Source organism: Musca domestica, unplaced genomic scaffold (genome assembly GCF_030504385.1).
Source record: "Musca domestica strain aabys unplaced genomic scaffold, Musca_domestica.polishedcontigs.V.1.1 50, whole genome shotgun sequence".
NCBI lineage: Eukaryota > Metazoa > Arthropoda > Insecta > Diptera > Muscidae > Musca > Musca domestica.
This window is the reverse complement of record NW_026712347.1, coordinates 7,249,290-7,267,811: the sequence shown is the minus strand read 5'-3', so window position 1 is coordinate 7,267,811 and position 18,522 is coordinate 7,249,290. Positions and strand designations below refer to the sequence as shown.

At 37.4% G+C, this 18,522-nt stretch overlaps 2 non-coding genes across 2 annotated transcripts; one reads left to right on the top strand and one right to left on the bottom strand.

The window, feature by feature from the left end:
• Positions 1–4,164: 4,164 nt before the first annotated feature.
• Positions 4,165–4,237, top strand: TRNAV-UAC (transfer RNA valine (anticodon UAC)). The gene has a single exon. It is a non-coding gene; the product is annotated as a tRNA-Val (tRNA).
• Positions 4,238–11,297: 7,060 nt separating this feature from the next.
• TRNAV-UAC (transfer RNA valine (anticodon UAC)) lies at positions 11,298–11,370 on the bottom strand. The gene has a single exon. It is a non-coding gene; the product is annotated as a tRNA-Val (tRNA).
• Between the last annotated feature and the right edge of the window lie 7,152 nt (positions 11,371–18,522).

The following is an 18,522-nucleotide window of genomic DNA, read 5'->3' as shown; positions in this document are numbered from 1 at the left end:
ACTTTCGAACTATTTCACATTATATTCGAGTTATAACTATTCTAGGACAGAAGAATCCAGTAAAGGGAAGACAAAATACGGGCGGGTCAGACCATATGATACTCTACACCCCTATGCATTTTTAGTTAAGCTACCCGTAACAAAAGGAGGTTTATATTGGGGATTTGAGTGAATTAGATCATATCAACCATGAACCTTTTTTGAATGCGTATTATGGATTTAGGGAAGTAATGATTTGGAATTTGAAGGAACTAATATATGATAGGTATATCTTTCTCTCCCACCGAATCGATGTCCACCAAATTTGACGGATGCATATGTACCCCTCATACCATGATTTGACTTCAAGAAGGCTTGAATAATATACATGGTGAAATCAAAAACTGCAACAAAGTCAAACGCTATAATTTTATTTCTTTTTTATTTTTTTTTTTTTAATGAAAGCAAAAAATGTCGGAAATAACATCAAATTTTAGAATAAGTTTAGATTTGTTCGAATTGTTCACATTTGGCACGATTTTGCTTTCAAACGGCCAATGAAACCATCACACGATGTCCGAATGTTGTTCTGCGGTATTTTGGCCCTATCCCGGCGAAGCCCTTGCTTGAGGTGATCGACACTTTGGTATTTTTAGTGCCAACCTTGCTTTCCATAATACTCCAGACACAATAGTCCAACGGATTGGTATCCGGAGATTTTGGTGGCCATTGTGCGCCGGAAATTAAGCGAGGAACCTCATTTCGTAAAAATTCTTAGGTGGCTGAGTCCTGTTGGAATGTTCAAGGCCAAAATGTTTGCGTGCCCAAGGCTTTAATATACCCTCCTAACTATTTTCGAGATAATATTTGGCATTTATTCTGATGCCACGGTCGATTAATACGAGCGGAGAGCGACCATCGGCTGTTATGGCTGCCCACACCATCACCATGGCTGGCGCGTGAGTTCTGATGGCTAACCAAAGGCAAGTAAACACGATAATTTTGTTTGTTTGCAAACTGCTGGACAGCGAATGTTTTCTCATCGGAGAAAACCAAATTCGGCAGTTCACCACTTTCGGCCAAGCGAAGCAACTCTTTAGCTCTTTTGTGTCTATTTTCTTTCTGTTGCGGTGTAAGTTCTTGCAGTTCTTGGAATTTCAATGGCTTTACCCCGAGCTCATTTTTCATTATTTGCCGAAAAGGAAGACTGCGAAATGCCCAGCTCACGAGCCATTTTTCGGCCACTGCGACGCGGGTTTCGATCAAATCGCTTCTTTACTTTTCGAACCATTTCTGCTGATGTTGCTGTTTTCTTCCGTCCACTTCCTTGACGTCGGGCTACGCTACTAGTATCATATTAACGAGCGATGGTACGAGACACAAAATATTTATTCACATTTAAATGCTGGAGTGCTCTAATGATAGCCACTTGTGGTTTTCCAGCCAAATATAAAGAAGTCACAGTATAACGTTTAAATTCCATCACGAATAACTTTTTTTTCTGGAAAATTCTCACCAAAATGCTTTTGTAGGCTTGTAAACAATAACAGCTGTCGGCTGAAATCAGATGAACATACATATGGAAGTTATATTCAAATCTGAACAGATCTTGATAAAATTTGGCAGAAGTCTGATCTGAACTATATCTTATATTTGATACCAAACATTGCTGTGTAGTGGAAAATACGAATGTGAGGGACTGATGAAACATATGTATGGGAGTTACGGCTATATATGAACCGATTTCCACGAAATTTGATACACTTGCATCGAGGCTGAATTCGGTCGTATGTCCCTAAATTCACTAATGGCAAATGACATCGGATTATATTTTTAGCGGGAGCTACATCCAAATCTGTACTAATGTCGATAACATTTGGACGAGGTATTCGTGAATTGATATTTAGTACCAAACTTCGTTATTGTGGAGTGCAGATTACGAATGTGAGGTACTTAAACGCCAAAGTGGATAAAACATATGTATGGGAGTTATGGCTATATTTATACCGATTTTTACCAAATTTTACCAAATGATTTCGCGTTTTTTCAAATTTAAACTCTTTGTGCGAAATGTCGATCTTGTCAATTTTAACTTTCTTCAAAATATCTAATTTCTGGAGATACCTTTATATGGGGGTGTATAACGTCTGCCCGTCTGTGGCAATCACGCTACAGTCAAAACGAATTAAGATAGGAAGCTAATATTTTGGACAAATCAGTCTGCAGGCAGGTTAAGTGCGAAGAGGGGCTATATCAGTCCACGATATCGCAGAGCCCCATATAACGGTAACCCCCGATATTCGGTATTTTGATGATTGTAGCCACATTTTAAGGAAATCGTATGAAATTCTACACAAGGAGTTCTTTGTGAAAGAGATTTGTCTATATAGGTCCACGATATCTTATAGCCCCACATATAACGGCACCCCCCGTTATTCGGTATTTTGATGATTTTAGCCACCTTTTTCAATGGAATTATCTGAAATTCCACACAAGAAGTTCATTGTGAATACCCGAGGCATAGATTTGTCTGTGTAGGTCCACAAAATCGTATATCCCCCCAATATATCAGCACCTTACGATATTCGGTATTTTTAAGATTTTAACAAAATTTTTAATGGAATTTATTTTTTGAATATTTCCTAATTCGTTCCAAATGGTGGAGGGTATTCAAAGTTCGGCCCGGCCGAACTTACTGCTTTTTTACTTGTTTATTTTCAATCAGAATATAAGAAAGTCTGCTTTTGCAGTTAAATCGGGTGCTTCCTTGAAAGTAGAACATATTATAAACACTAAATACCGATTTTTAAACTATTCCGTTTGAGAGCGTGGTTAAAATTGTCAACATATCTAATATCGAGAGATACCTTTATATGGGGGTGTTTAACGTCTGCACGTTTGTGGTAATCACGCTAGAGTCAAAACGAATCAAGGTAGGAAGCTAAAATTTTGCACAGATCAGTATTTTTTCTGCAGGCAGGTTAAGTGGGAAGGTGGGCTATACCAGTCCACGATATCGTATAGCCCTCATATAAGTTCTATGTCGATTTAGCGATGTCAGTCCGTTTGTGGAAATCACTCTAGCTTCCGAACGAAATGAAGTAGGTTGATACAATTTTACTCAAATGTATATATGTCTGCAGGACTTTTGGTATTGAAAATGGGCCTATGGGTAAATTCCCATATAATGGTACCTCCCTATTTTCGGTATTTTGGTGATTTAAGCGACATTATTCACCGGAAATGCTTCAAATTCGGTATTTGAAGTTCGAAATGGATACTACAGCCTCTGACAGTAAATTATGCTTGCAGGTCCACGCCTTCGTATATCCCCCCTTTTTAACGGCGCCTCCCGATATTCTGTATTTTGATGATTTTAGCGACATTATTAACCGGAATTGTTTCAAATTTAGTAGTTGAAGTTCGTAATGGATACTGCAACCTAAGGCAGAAAATTGTCTGTGCAGCTCTATATTTTAGTATAGTCCCCCATCGGTACATCACGATATTCGGTATTTTGATGATTTTAGGTACATTATTCACCGATTTGTTTTTAAGTTAAGTTAAGTTGAATATTGTAATGGGTTATGACAAAAGTTATCTATGCAGGTCCATGTCGTCGTACAGACCCTAATACAGCAGCTACATACGGTATTTTTAAGATTTTAACAGAATTTTTAACGGATTTGATTGTTTTTGAGAATTGCCAAATTTGAGAATTGCCAAATGGTGGAGGGTATTCAAAGTTCGGCCAGGCCGAACATACATCTTTTTTACTTATTAAGATTATAAAACTTCATCAGTATTGAAAAGTGGAAAGGCTTTTTTACCATAGGCATTTTCCGAGAAATTTTGGAATACGAAATTGATAACAAGGTTGTTGTGAACAAAGTTTTGTTCTTATTTTTCCTGATATTCTGACCATTATCCTTAAGGTAAAAGTACGAGTATTTATCAAGCAACATCAGGTCTAAGGATCACTCTTAGATCTCATATTGCACATGGACGAACCGTTGACGTCATTTTCGTACTTTTTTTACGCTTTTATTACACATGTTGCATGTTAATACATACAACATGCGCACAAGGGCATGGGGTGGAGTAACAGCGAGGGGCGTTCTATAAATAGTGCGTATGTATTTATGAAAAAAAAAAAACACATTTGTTTCGGGAACAACATTTAACGGTTCCATAGTGTAGCGGTTATCACGTCTGCTTTACACGCAGAAGGTCTCCAGTTCGATCCTGGATGGAACCATCAAAAGGCAAGATTTGGACAATCATTTTGCAGGAGTAATGGAAAGAGTATGACATTAAATAAATTATCATTTATTTCTTCAATTGAAATAACCGTTGAGAATGGTAATATTTCCAAGCGGTTGTTGGCTGGGAAATGAATTTTAATTGTTATCATCGTATTCGCCACCAAATTTTGAGTGCTTACTTCTAGATTATGTTCGGTCGGATGTGCTAAAATGCAGGTCATTTGGACTGATATTGGCCACTTGGTGCACCAATAACCCGAAATCGGTTGAAGATATATATGGGTGCTATATCTAAATTTTAACCGATTCTCAACAATATCAATAGGGTTCGCCAATGGGCCAAACAAATATTGTTTGGAAATTTTCATCTCAATTGGATAATAAATGCGACCTGAATTTTGTTCACAAAAATACATGGACGAACCTGCATAAATCGACTCTATGAAGATCCTCAAAAGTAACTATGGGTCTATCTTGCTTCCTTCTCATGTTACAAATAAATGCAAAAATACATAATAAACTGATCACTATGTGGTGTAGGTATAAAAAGGGATTTCAAAAAATGTGGAAAAAGGAGGAACTTGCCCCCTCTATTCAAGTTACTTTCCGATGTAAACCTTCAAACTGCCAATGCACGTGGCTTCTATATTAAGCAGACCTTCGAAAAAATCGGTCGAATTGGACAAAAGTGTGAAACTCACTTGAATTCGAGTGGGAGCACTGCTGGGAGCAGAAAAAAATCAGCACACTTTATTTGTCATTTGAATAGGAGTGAGTATGTTTTTCTCGTTTTTAAGTGAAACAAAATTAATTCGAAATCGAACTGATTCTACTCTTGCCAAGCACTCTTTTTATCATACCCACAGAGTGTAAGGGTATTATGTCTCTGTGCAAAATGCATTTATTATCTGTGTGAGATGAAATTTTCCAAACAATATTTGTTTGGCCCAAGGAGAAACCCTATTAAAGTTGGTGAGAATCGGTTCAAATTTAGATATCGCTCCCCTATATATCTTCAACCGATTAGATATTAATCGTGCACCAAATGACCAGTATCAATCCAAATAATTTTTGACACATAAGACCGAATTCAGTCTAGAAGCAAATACATCAAATTTAGTAAAAATCGGTTCAGATACAGCTGTAGCTCCCATATATATGTTTCATCCGGTTTGGGGTTTTAAGTCCCTCACATGTGTAATATGCGCTCCACAAAAATGATCTTTGGTACCAGATCTCAGATACAGTCCAGAAATACCTCCGTCAAATTTTATCGAAATCGGTTCAGATTTGGATATTGCTCCCATATATATCCTTATCCGATTTCAGATTTTTTTGTGCACGTAATGGCTAATATCAGCCCAAATGGGCTAAATTTGGGCACTTCCTACGGAATTCAGCCCAGAAGCAAGTGCTTCAAATTTTGTTTATGTTTAATCCGATTTGGTGTTAAGGTCACTCACATGCGTAATATGCACTCCACAACATTGATATTTGAAACCCGAAATTACATACAGTTCGAAAATACCTCTGCCAATTATTATGGAGATCGGTTCAGATTTTTACCCGATTTTACGATTATTGTCGACCATACAAGTAATATTAACCCAAATTGGATAGTTTTTTTCACATTCAACCCAATTTTTTCCATTTGGTAAAGGTCGGTCCGGTATGTATTGCTCCAATAAATATTTTTTTAATATAATTCCTTTCGAAGTCATACCATGTACTATACAGAAATGTTATTTGGTACTGGAGGTACAAAAGCCTCTGTCAAATTTGTTGAAAATCGATCCAGAGTTGCATATAGTTCCCAAATTGTAACTACTCTAAAACCATGATACCCATTCAAATACGGTCCATAGTTGGTTTGATCTACTTCACATAAATTCCTTTTATATTTTGTTACGGGACCTTTACATAGTGGTGTAGGGTATCATATAGTCGGCCCGCTCAATTCTTGACTTTTCGTTGCTGGTTTTTGTCATACCGTTGTTGTATTTCTATGTGTGTGTGTTTTTTTCTGTACACAATTACACTTCCTCCCTTTTCCCCTCTCCTTTCCATTTCCCCCCATTCCCCGCCCTCCTTCTCCTCTTTTCCTCCACTCCTCCCTCTGAAAAAATTGTAAAAAATATTGTGTCACACCCCCTCCCTTTTGCCCTCTCCACTACATTCCCCTATTCACCGCCCTCCCTCCCCTCTATCTCCACTATACCCCCACTCCACTTCTCTGCCTTAAATTGAAATAAAAATTTAAAAAAATATTATATACTCCTTTTTATACCCTCCACCATTCTATGTAGGGTACATTAGCTTTGCCATTCCGATTTTCACTCCTCGAAGTATTCATGATAGACCCTTCAAAGTAATATATTCTGGATCAGCGTAGAATTCTAAGCCGATTTAGCGATGTCCGTCTGTCTGTATGTTTGTTGTAATCACGCTCTCTTTCTAACGAATTAAGGGAGAAGGCTTAAATTTTGCACTCATGTGTATTTTGCCAGTAGGCATGTTAAATTCGTAAATGGCCATGTCGCTCCATATAACGGTACTTGCTGGTATTCGGTATTTTGGTGATTTTAGCAACATAATTCACCCGAATTATTTCAAAATTTCATGGTTGAAGTTTGTGATGGATGCCTATGTCAAAAAATTTCGTATGCAGTTCCATGTCTTTATATAGCCCCCATCTAACGATACCTCCCGATATTCGGTATTTTGATGATTTTAGCGACATTATAAACCGGAATTATTTCAAATTTCGTATTTAAAGATCTTAATCGGTACTACAGCCTATGACAAAAAATTACTTATGCAGGTCCATGTCTTCGTATAGCCACAGTATAAAGGTCTTCATTTAAACGGTATTTTTCGCAATTCTTTCAAATGGTGGAGGTTATAAACAGTTCGGCCCGGCCGAACTTAGCAACTTTTTACTTGTTATTCCTGCAGCCTTAGAATATTTCAAAAACCAAAATAAATTTAGATTAAGGACACATGTCCACTCCATACTAAAATCAAAGAATTTATATTAAAAAACTTTTGTGAAACTACCTTTCCTAGTTCACAAAGATATTTCGCCCCCCAAGAAAATGATGGAAAGGGAAAGAAAATAATGTTTTGTTGTTATTGCCATCGAACCTAGTTGTACCGTGGCAGCAGTACAAGGCTATAACGGTAACAATGGATTACTTGACAAAGCTTTCAATTACATCTCAATGAAAATGAATGCCATCAATTGAAATTCAATGCGCGTTTGGTTGCTCTTATTTCCCCCAGCTCCGTCTTCTCCTCTTTCTGCCACTGAACCTCTTTTGTTGCTTGACTATTGTAAAACGGAATGGACTGTTAAAAGGACATTCTTTGGCTTCTAACTGTCTATTTTGTTCTGGCAAAGACATGGCTATCTTTCTTCCTCGGGTGGGCCATGACCAAAACAATTCTATAGATATGTTTTTTTCTTTCGCTTTTGTTGTAGTTATTTTTGTTGTCCTGTTAAGAATAGAAATTGTTGTCTAAAAATTCATGAGCTCATTATTGTTGTTGCCTGCGAGGTTACGGCCCAATATCGATTGTCATTGTCCTCCAAGTTCAGCCGCCTCCGGCCCATTTGCCCATTTATTTTTCAACTTAGAAAACTATAGCCGATCCATTATTGTTTCCATGGAATACGTTGATGCAGTCGTGCGATAATTACGATGACCCATCACATCGTCGTCGAATTGAAAGTTCCTGGTATTCCTGACTATTACCACTGATTACTACGCCTGGCAAAGACGATAATGTACTCGTCGTCGCCGCCGCCTTTCGTGTTGTTATCCCTGAATGAGTTGACTTAAATGGCAAGTAAATATTGCCATTGTTCTGTTAGGCTTTGTAATTAAACAACTTCTTATTGTACAGGCAAGAATTCTTGGACATTGACAATACCAAGGCGAGATATTTTACTTTTCCGCAAGAAAATTCCAAGAATTCCGGAAGAAATGTTGTTCAGTCTGCGGAATATGTAATTACTGGGAGATGGATGTTTTTGTAGTTCGGTTTTTATAGTTATCCTAATGGATATTTAAAGGAATCCAGGCAGTAATGTTAGAATAGTATAAACCCATTGACATCTTTATTATTTGCATTGGTTTAAACTTAGAAAGAATGAATAAAAGACAATAAGCTTTATTAAGTTCGATACAATCCAACCTCGACCTTACTTTTTTCACTAATAGGAATGTTTTTAATGTGTTTTTATACCCTCAGCCATATGGCTAGAGAGGGTATGGGTGAGATAAAAAAAACTGCAAAAAGACAAACGCAATAATTTTCAATAATCAAAAAATGTCGGAAATAGCATCAACTTTTAGAATAAGTTTAGATTGGTTCGAATTGGTCACCTTTGGCACGATTTATGGCCTTCAAACGGCCAATAAAACCGTCACACGCTACCCGAATGTCGGCGAAGCGCTTGAGGTGAAACTTTGGAATTTTTTAGTGCCAACCTTTCTTTCCAAAATACCCCAAACATAATAGTCCAACAGATTGGTGTCCGGAGATTTTGGTGGCCATTGTGCGCTGGAAATGAACCGAGGAACCTCACTTTGCTTTGATTCGATTTCGATTCTTTGGTGGCGCGTACTGAGTGCGATGGTGCTAAGTCCTGTTGGAATGTCCAAGGTCTGCGGACAAAATGTTTGCGTGCCCAAGGCTTTAATATACCCTCCAGGATATTTTCGCGATAATATTCGGCATTTATTCTGATTCTGTCGATTAATACGAGCGGAGAGCGACCATCGGCTGCTATGGCGGCCCACATTATAACCATGGTGATGGTGCTTGAGTTGTGATGGCCAACCGAAGGTGCACACTTACAGCTGACCTCTTTGGCAAGTAAACACGATAATTTTGTTTGTTTACAAACTGCTGGACAACGAATGTTTTCTCATCGGAGAAAACCAAATTCGGCACTTCGCCACTTTCGCCCAAGCGAAGCAACTCTTTTGAGTCTATTTTCTTTCTGTTGCGGTGTAAGTTCTTGCACTGTTTGGAATTTCAATGACTGTACCCCGAGCTCATTTTTCAATATTTGCCGAATGGAATATTTTGATATGTTCAGATCACGAGCCATTTTTCGGCCACTGCGACTCGGGTTTCGATCTTTACTTTTCAAACTATTTCCGCTGATGTTGCTGATTTCTTTCGTCCACTTCCTTGACGTCGGGTTACTCTACCAGTATCACGGGAAAACAAAGGGTCAAAATTTGGACGGTTGGGTTGAAACTCTTATAATATATGAAATACGAGTCCGATTCTGTTCAAATTTCGCACATCCCAATATTTTTATTAACACAAGATCTGGTGTGAGGATGGTAGATATCGGCCCACTTTCTCTGGTACCTCCCCCACAACGGGTCAGAATTTGGAGCCATGAAACTCGTAAAACGCGAAATTATCATTCGATAACTTTCAAACTCGCTACATCTCAATATTTCTATCAACACAAGATCTGGTGTAAAAATGAGATAAATGAGAGGTCAAATTTAGGAATAATCATAATTTTTATGAAATGCGAAATGAGCAGCCGATTGTCTTCAAACTTCACACTTTCCAGTATTTATACGAACACAAGTTCTGATGTGAAGGTGGACCACTTCTTCTGGTACCTCCCCCAACAAACGATCAAAGTTTTGATTAACCAAAACGATTATAAAATCCGAAATAAACACCCCATTATGTCTACCAACACAAAATCTGCTGTGAAGATGAAATATATATGTGTACTCCTTCTGGTACCTCCGCCACAAGAGGTCCGAATTTGGAATATCCATGAAGCTCATAAAACGCAATATTTCCATCAATGGATCAGACCATTTATTCTGGTACCTCCCCCACAAAGGGTCAAAGTTTTGATTAACCAAAGCGATTATAAAATTCGAAATAAGCATCCCATTATATCTACTAACACAAGATCTGTTATGAAGATGAGATATATCGGTTCACTCCTTCTGGTACCTCACCCACAAAGGGTCAAAATTTTGAATATCTATGTAGGTTATAAAACGCAAAATTAACATGCGATTCCATTCAGACTTGGCACATCTTAATATTTCCAAAAACACATGATCTGCTATAAAGATGGTATAAATCGGGCCATTTCTCCTGGTACCACCCCCACATAGGCTTCAAGATTTTGAAAAACAAAACGCTGAAAAAAGCGAAAAAAGTCTCTAACTCCCTTCAGATTTCACATATACAAACATTTTTGCTAACACAAGATCTGTTGTGAAGATGATATATATCTGCGGACCCCTTCTGGTACCTCATTCACAAAGGGTCACAATTTTTAAAATTGTTATCTGTCATAACTTGCGAAACAAGTCAGTGATTCTTTAAAACTTGGTACATCTAAATTATTCTCTCAAACAGAAAACTGATATGAATATGGAACTTATGATTTCTCATAAAATTCGATATTAATGTTCGATTTTCTTGTAATTTTTCCCATACCAATATATTTATCTGTATTAGATGAAGTATGAAAATGGAATACTTCGATCGACTATTCTAAATCACTCACTCATATAAAGTGAAGGAAGTAGTCGATATTGTCTAAGCCTGGCATGTCGCAATATTTATAACATATATATTAAGATCCGATACGAAATAGACAATATTGGCTCATTCAATCGGAACCTACTTCATAGAGGCTCAACAATTTGGATAATCATAACAGAACTCAAAATATATTTAAATAATCGAGTATTTTCTGAGAGTATGCATCTGTCGACAAAACCGACTGATACTTTTTAACTTTTTTCTACCTTTAATATTACATTAATATTAAATTATTTATTTTTAATTATTTAATACATTATTCTATTTTCTTGATTTTTTTCTCAAACGGTTCAATTTGAAATATTTCCTCGCTATGGCCACTATTAAATTGGTATACGCTCTTTACACTTTTACATTGCACCTTAACCCCTTTTTAATGTCTGCAGAATTGGCCAACACCATACCCTTAGCCGTGCAGCAAAATTTATTCGAACATTGGTTTCAAAATGGTTCCATCCAGGATCGAACTGGAGACCTTCTGCGTGTAAAGCAGACGTGATAACCGCTACACTATGGAACCCCAACACATTCCAGCCACGAACTATTTTTCACACATGATTTAGCGATTCTCCACGCAAACAATATACTATCACGCCACCACCCACAATCTATTGTCTAATACTTTTTAGAGAACAAGAGAGGCAAATAAATCTCTTTTCCCAAAAAAAAAAGATCTAAAAATAGCGCCACCCACACACGAAGTGGTAGACGATAGTGGGAGTACACGTAATTGTATGCCGGCCGACCAAGTGCACCGACGCATAACAATTGGCCATAAACAACAATGGAATTGTATGGGCTTCCGAGTATAGAGATCTCATTCGAGTGCTCATTGTTATACAGAGAGTACAAAAATGTGGTACGTATTCGATTTTTTCGGGAGTTACATTACCATAGTCAGTCTTTAACTAAATTTAGATTGCCGGTCGGTTGGGTTGAAAGTGAATGGGATATTTTATTGCTGTAAAGACGCTAAGTTCGGCCGGGCCGAACTTCCGAAAAATTCGCACGAATTTGTACAAAGAGTGAAACTCACTCGAATTCCGGCAGGAGCGCTCTTGGGAGCAGAAAAAAATGGAGCAAACTCACTTTTTGAATGGGAGCAAAATTGGTACGAAGTCGAACACTATTCGCCTCTTCCCACCCCCTTTCCCCCTCTCCCTTTCCTTTTTCTACCGTACACAGCAAAATAAAATTTGCTGTTACTTAATACCACCCACTCTGAGGTAAAGAAGCCACTTATAAATAACCAACTGTATGATACTCTACACCCCCATGCGTATTTAGGGAGCTCCCGTAACAAAAAAGTTTGAACCTTGAATCATGGCTTTAGAGTAGTCACAATTTGGGAACTACATAACAGCCGATGGTCGCTCTCCGTTCGTATTAATCAACCGTGGCATCAGAATAAATGCCGAATATAATCGCGAAAATATTCTGGAGGGTGTATTAAAGAGTTGGGCACGCAAACATTTTTGCCGCAGACCTTGGACATTCCAACAGGACTCAACTCCATCGCGCTCAGCACCAAAATCTCCGGATACCAATCCATTGGACTATTATGTCTGGAGTATTTTGGAAAGCACTAAAAATACCAAAGTGTCGATCACCTTAAGCAAGCGCCGGGAATGGGCCAAAATACCGCAGAGCAACGTTCGGACAGCGTGTGATGGTTTCATTAGCCGTTTAAAGGCTATAACTTGTGCCCAAGGTGACCAATTCGAACAAATCTAAACTTATTCTAAATTTTGACAGTATTTCTGATATTTTTTGCTTTCATTCGATAAAATTAAAGAAAAATGTAAAAATTATGGGGTTTGTCTTTCTTGCATTTTTTTTATCTCACCCTGTATATGGGTTTTATATCTAAATTTGAACCGTTTCACCAATTTCAATAGGATTCGTCTTTGGATCAAACAAATATTGTTTGGAAAATTTCATTTCAATGAGATAATAAATACGACCTGCATTTTGTTCACAAAAATACATGTACAGACGTACGGACTGACATGCATACATCGACTCAGAAAGTGATTCTATGAAGATCCCTTCATGCTACAAATATATGTAACATGTCCATGTTACAAACATAATATTGTTATTCAATATTCGAATAAGATCCGCTTTTAAACCACAAATGCCAGCGAAATGAGATGGAAAATGCAGTTACAGTCATCATAAAGTAGGCGGTACCAAATTTCTTCAAACAATTCGGCGGGAAAATGTGGCTAAGATCATAATCAAGAATATGTGTCAATTTACAAAGGTTCGTCTCTATAGACATGTGATTTATAAAAACAAGTAAAAAAGCTGTAAGTTCGGTCGGGACGAACATTCAATACCCTCCACCATTTGGAACGTATTTGAAAATTCTCAAAAACAATTAAATCCATTAAAAATTCTGTTAAAATCTTAAAAATACCGAAAGTAGCTGTCATATTATGGTCTACACGACGACATGGACCTACATAAGTAATATTTGTCATAAGCCATTACAATATTCAAATGTGAAATTAAAAAAAAAATCGGTAATAATGTAGATAACATCATAAAAATAGCGAATATCGGGAGGTACCGTTATATGGGGGCTATACGAAGACGTGGACCTGCTTAGACAATATTCTGTCTTAGGTTGTTGTATCCATTTCGAACTTCAAATACCAAATTTGAAACAATTCCAGTGAATACATTTGCTAAAATCATCAAACTACTGAATATCGGGAGGCACCGTTATATGGGGGCTATACGAAGACGTGGGCCTGCACAGACAATTTTCTGGCTTAGGCTGTATTATCCATTTCGAACTTCAAATGCCAAATATGAAACAATTCCGGTGAATAGTGTCGCTAAAATCATCAAAATACCGAATATCGAGAGGTACCGTTATATGGGGGCTATACGAAGTCGTGGACCTGCACAGACAATTTTCTGGCTTAGGCTGTAGTATCCATTTCAAACTTCAAATACCAAATTTGAAACAATGCCGGTGAATATTGTCGCTAAAATCATCAAAATACCGAATATCGGGAGGTACCGTTATATGGGGACTATACCAAAACGTAGACCTACATAGCCCATTTTCAATACCAAAAGTCCTGCAGACATAACATACATTTGAGTAAAATTTTAGCAATCTACTTCAATTCGTTCGGAAGCTAGAGTGATTTCCATAGACGGACAGATGGACGGACTTCGCTAAATCGGCATAGAATTTTATGCCGATCAAGAATATATATACTTTGTGGGGTCTAAAATGTGTATTTCGAGGTGTTACAAACGGAATGACAAACTTAATATACCATCCATGTTATGGTGGAGGGTATAAAAATTAACCAAAAATAGACTAAGGTCGGTCTAATCGCACGATTGGCCTAGCCTAGCCAGTTACCCGGTCTCAAATGTGGAATAAAATGTTCACTAAACTCGCCTCTCAATAAGTCCATTTTTAGGCGTAATGGTTCTCCCATAGAAGGCATTGAGGAATTTTTATAATAAAATAATAAAATGATTTGCATGAGTTGTTCGTTTCTAAGACGATTCATGGTTATAGACCGGAATGAAATTTTTGGAATTAAAACAAAACACAAAAGTGCATGGGCTGTTTAAACAAGTATTGCCCAGAAAATAAAATCTAAAAAAATCTCCTTATATGACATTTCACTTCTAATGCTGTTGCTTGTTTTAATTTGCTGCTTGGCTACAAATACTGCGTAATGAGTCTTCGAATATTCTTTGCAGCATGAATATTTAGGATAAAAAGTTATTTTAGATTAACTCGATATATGATCGATGTTCCGAACATCCTATGTCTTCGACAATGTCACATAGTTTGTCACGTGTGAATTAGTTCCCTTTGCTACAACCTCACCCCCGAAAAATAGAAACACACAAGTTTTTTTTTTTTCTTCAAATAAAAGAATTTTCTACAAAATTGTATTTTTCTCGGCCACGTTTTCTACAAATTTTTAAGCAAAACAAAGGCAACATGCCTTCGTTCTCATCAGCGCCGAGTTGAGGAAGAAAAATTCTTTGCTGACAACATCTATATTAAATTATAGCGTTATGCAATTTTAAAAAACGTGTCTAGAATTTTCAGTTCGGCTTGTTTTTTTTCTTTGTTCGTCATAGAGTTTGGAGTGTGCCCCCCAAACGAATCAAATACGAAAAAAAAACATCATCTGACAAGGAACGAGGACAACAAGTTTTATTTATTTTCAAACATTTTCATATTTTCCTTGTTATCAGAAGCAACACACACGCACAGCATTACGTACGTACACTTCACACATATTCTCAGGGCCCACGGCCCAATGTTGCGGCACCCCAACCCCTCCGCCGGCTAACAAAGTTCTTACCTATCAAACAACAAGCAACGAACCAAACAGCCAGCCATGCATGCCAAATGTGAAGTTTTTTTTCCGCCCAAAAGTTTATCACAGGGAGTGCAAACAGAAAACGCATGGCGTTTTTTTTTTTCAACTTCGTCTTCCATTTGTTTGTCAAGATGGGCCAAAGGACAAAACAAGCTCGCTGCGCGAAAAACTTCTCCTGAAATTATATTAAAGCAAGTAGCAAACATGCAGCATATTCCATAGCTTGAGTTTCCATACAACATAATGTGTGTTGGAGAAAAATAAAAAAGCAGCGTTCCTTCAAAGGAAAAACTTTACAAATTTATGGAAATTTTCGCACGCTCCAAGACATGCACGCAGACATCCACCTATTCACGTGCCATACAAATTTGCATTGCATCCCCAACAAAAAAGTTATATGTTGTGAGGAATATTTCGGGTGATCTATGCATAGGGGTTGCATTAGCGGCATACATGTATGGAGAGCTGGCGAGTGTCATTGCAACTCTTCGATGTTGTGTCCTGATTACATATCGTCCATATGAACATTCTTCTCTATTTTTACAAAAGCTCTATCGAATTGTGGTTACTTGAAACCATCCGTCATGTATGTTGATTAGGCCACCAAAAACTCGGTATCCAAATTGGTAGTCTCTTAATATTTTACTTGAATTGATTACAACCGACATTCAAAATAGTGTTTGCAAGGACATCGGTCTGGGGGTCCCTCACGGGATGATCTGTATGTATGAAAGGGTAGTAAAATAACTGACTGATTGAATAGACTAGAAACAACGCCCAGACGAAGTAGCTAAAAATAGAATTCTTAAATTTTGGATGAGGTTCAGTCTTGCTGCGTAGGCGTAAGAAATTCGTACTAATAGGTTACGAAGAGTACTAAAATGTACTAAAAATTTAATATATTGTATAGGACAAAGGAGATGAGCTGGAAATCTGTATCTGAATGTACAAACTTTTTAAGAAATTCGATCTTTAAGGTTACGAGACTTTTTAAAATCGAACTAAACTTCTAAAATGACACCATTTGGTATCATGTGAACGGATAGAACTAAAGACTTGAATTTTGGTATGAGAATCAAGGCAGGAGAGTAGGATTGATTTATGAAGGTGGTTTTGGAAATGTGTGCTGACTGTACTGAATGGTACTAAATTTGGAACATTTTGGATTAGGGTGAACAATTGAAGCTGAAATTTGGAAATTGTGTATTGGGATTCTTGTTATTGATAGGATTGAGAATTAAAGTTGGGTTTGGAAATCTGGTACAAAAATTATCAATTTTTGCTAATATTAATATTGAGTGAAGTATTTAGTGAAGGAATAGAGCTGAAATTGAATAAAGATGTGAAAATGTGTACTATATTTGTACAAATAGTATATACAGGGTGAGATAAAAAAAAACAATGTCAAACGCCATAATTTATAATTTTTTTAAATTTTATTGAATGAAAGCAAAAAATACCGGAAATATCATCAAATTTTAGAATAAGTTTAGATTTGTTCGAATTGGTCTCATTTGGCACTAATTATAGCCTTCAAACGGCCAATGAAATCGTCACACGCTGTCCGAATGTTGCTCTGCGGTATTTTGGCCCATTCCCGACGAAGCGCTTGAGGTGATCGACACTTTGGTAGTTTTTAGTGCCAACCTTGCATTTTAAAATACTCCAGACACAATAGTCCAACGAATTGGTATCCGGAGATTTTGGTGAATGAAAGCGAGGAATCTCATTTTGTAACCATTCTTGGGTGGAGCGTGGTGCTGAGTCCTGTTGGAATGTCCAAGGTCTTCGGCCAAAATGTTTGCGTGCCCAAGGTTTTAATACACCCTCAAGAATATTTTCGCGATAATATTCGGCATTTATTCTGATGTCACGGTCGATTAATACGAGCGGAAAGCAACCATTAGCTTTTTTGGCGGCCCACAACATCACCATGGCCGGCGCTTAAGTTCTGGTGTTTAACCGAAGCTGCACTTTTCAGCTGACCTCTTTGGCAAGTAAACAAGATCATTTAGTTTGTTTACAAACTGCTGGACAACAAATGTTTTCTCATCGGTGAAAACCAAATTCGTCAGCTCACCACTTTCGGCCAAGCGAAGCAACTCTATATCTCTCTTTTGAGTCTATTTTCTTTATGTTCCGATTTAAGTTCTTGCACTTTTTGGAATTTCAATGGTTTTACCCCCAGCTCATTTTTCAACATTTGCCGAATGGAATATTGCGACATGTTCAGCTCACGAGACGTTTTTCGGCCACTGCGACGCGGGTTTCGATCAAGTTACTTCTTTACTTTTCGAACCATGTCTGCTGATGTTGTTGTTTTCTTCCGTCCACTTACTTGACGTCGAGCTTCGCTACCAGTATCAAGGTAACGAGCGATGATACGACACACAAAAGATTTATTCACATTTAAATGCTGGTGTGCTTTAACAATAGCCTCTTATGGTTTTCAAGCCAAATATAAAGAAATCACACTATCAGGCTTGAATTCCATCGCGAATAACTTTTTTTCAGGAAAATTCTTACAAGTCAAAGTCTTCAAAAGTCTTTTTATTTCACCCTGTAGAAAATAAGAAAAGTTCTGAATGGTACTATGTTTGGTATTTGGTGAAATTCTGAAGTTTGATATTTAGAATACCAATGGTTTCTGTGCTTGAGGTTTGGTGTGGTTTTGGAAATGCGTCCTTTTTATACCCTCCACCATAGTATGGAGGTTATATTAATTTTGCCATTCCGTTTGTGACACCTCGAAATATACATTTTAGACCCACAAATTATATATATTCTTAATCAGCATAAAATTCCTTGTCCATTTATCAATGTCCGTCCGTCGTTGGAAATCATTCTATCTTCCGAACGAGATGAAGTAGGTTGACAAAATTTTACTCAAACATGTATTATGTCAGGTATTGAAAATGGGCCATGTAGGTCCACGTCTTGGTATAGCCCCCATATAACGTTACCTCCCGATATTCGGTATTATGATGATTTTAGCGACATTATTTACCGGAATTGTTTCAAAATTGGTATTTGAAGTTCGTAATCCATACTATGGCAAAAACAGAAAATGGGCCATGTAGGTCCACGTCTTCGTAAAGCCCCCATATAACGGAACCCCCGATATTCGGTATTCTGATGATTTTAGCTGCATTATAAACAAATTTTTTTCAAGTTTCGCATTTGAATATTGTAAAAGCTTGTGACAAAAGTTGCCTATGCAGGTCCGCGTCGTTGTATAGGCCCTAATATTATTATATAACAAAATTTTTAATGGATTTTATTTTTTTGAAAATTGTTAA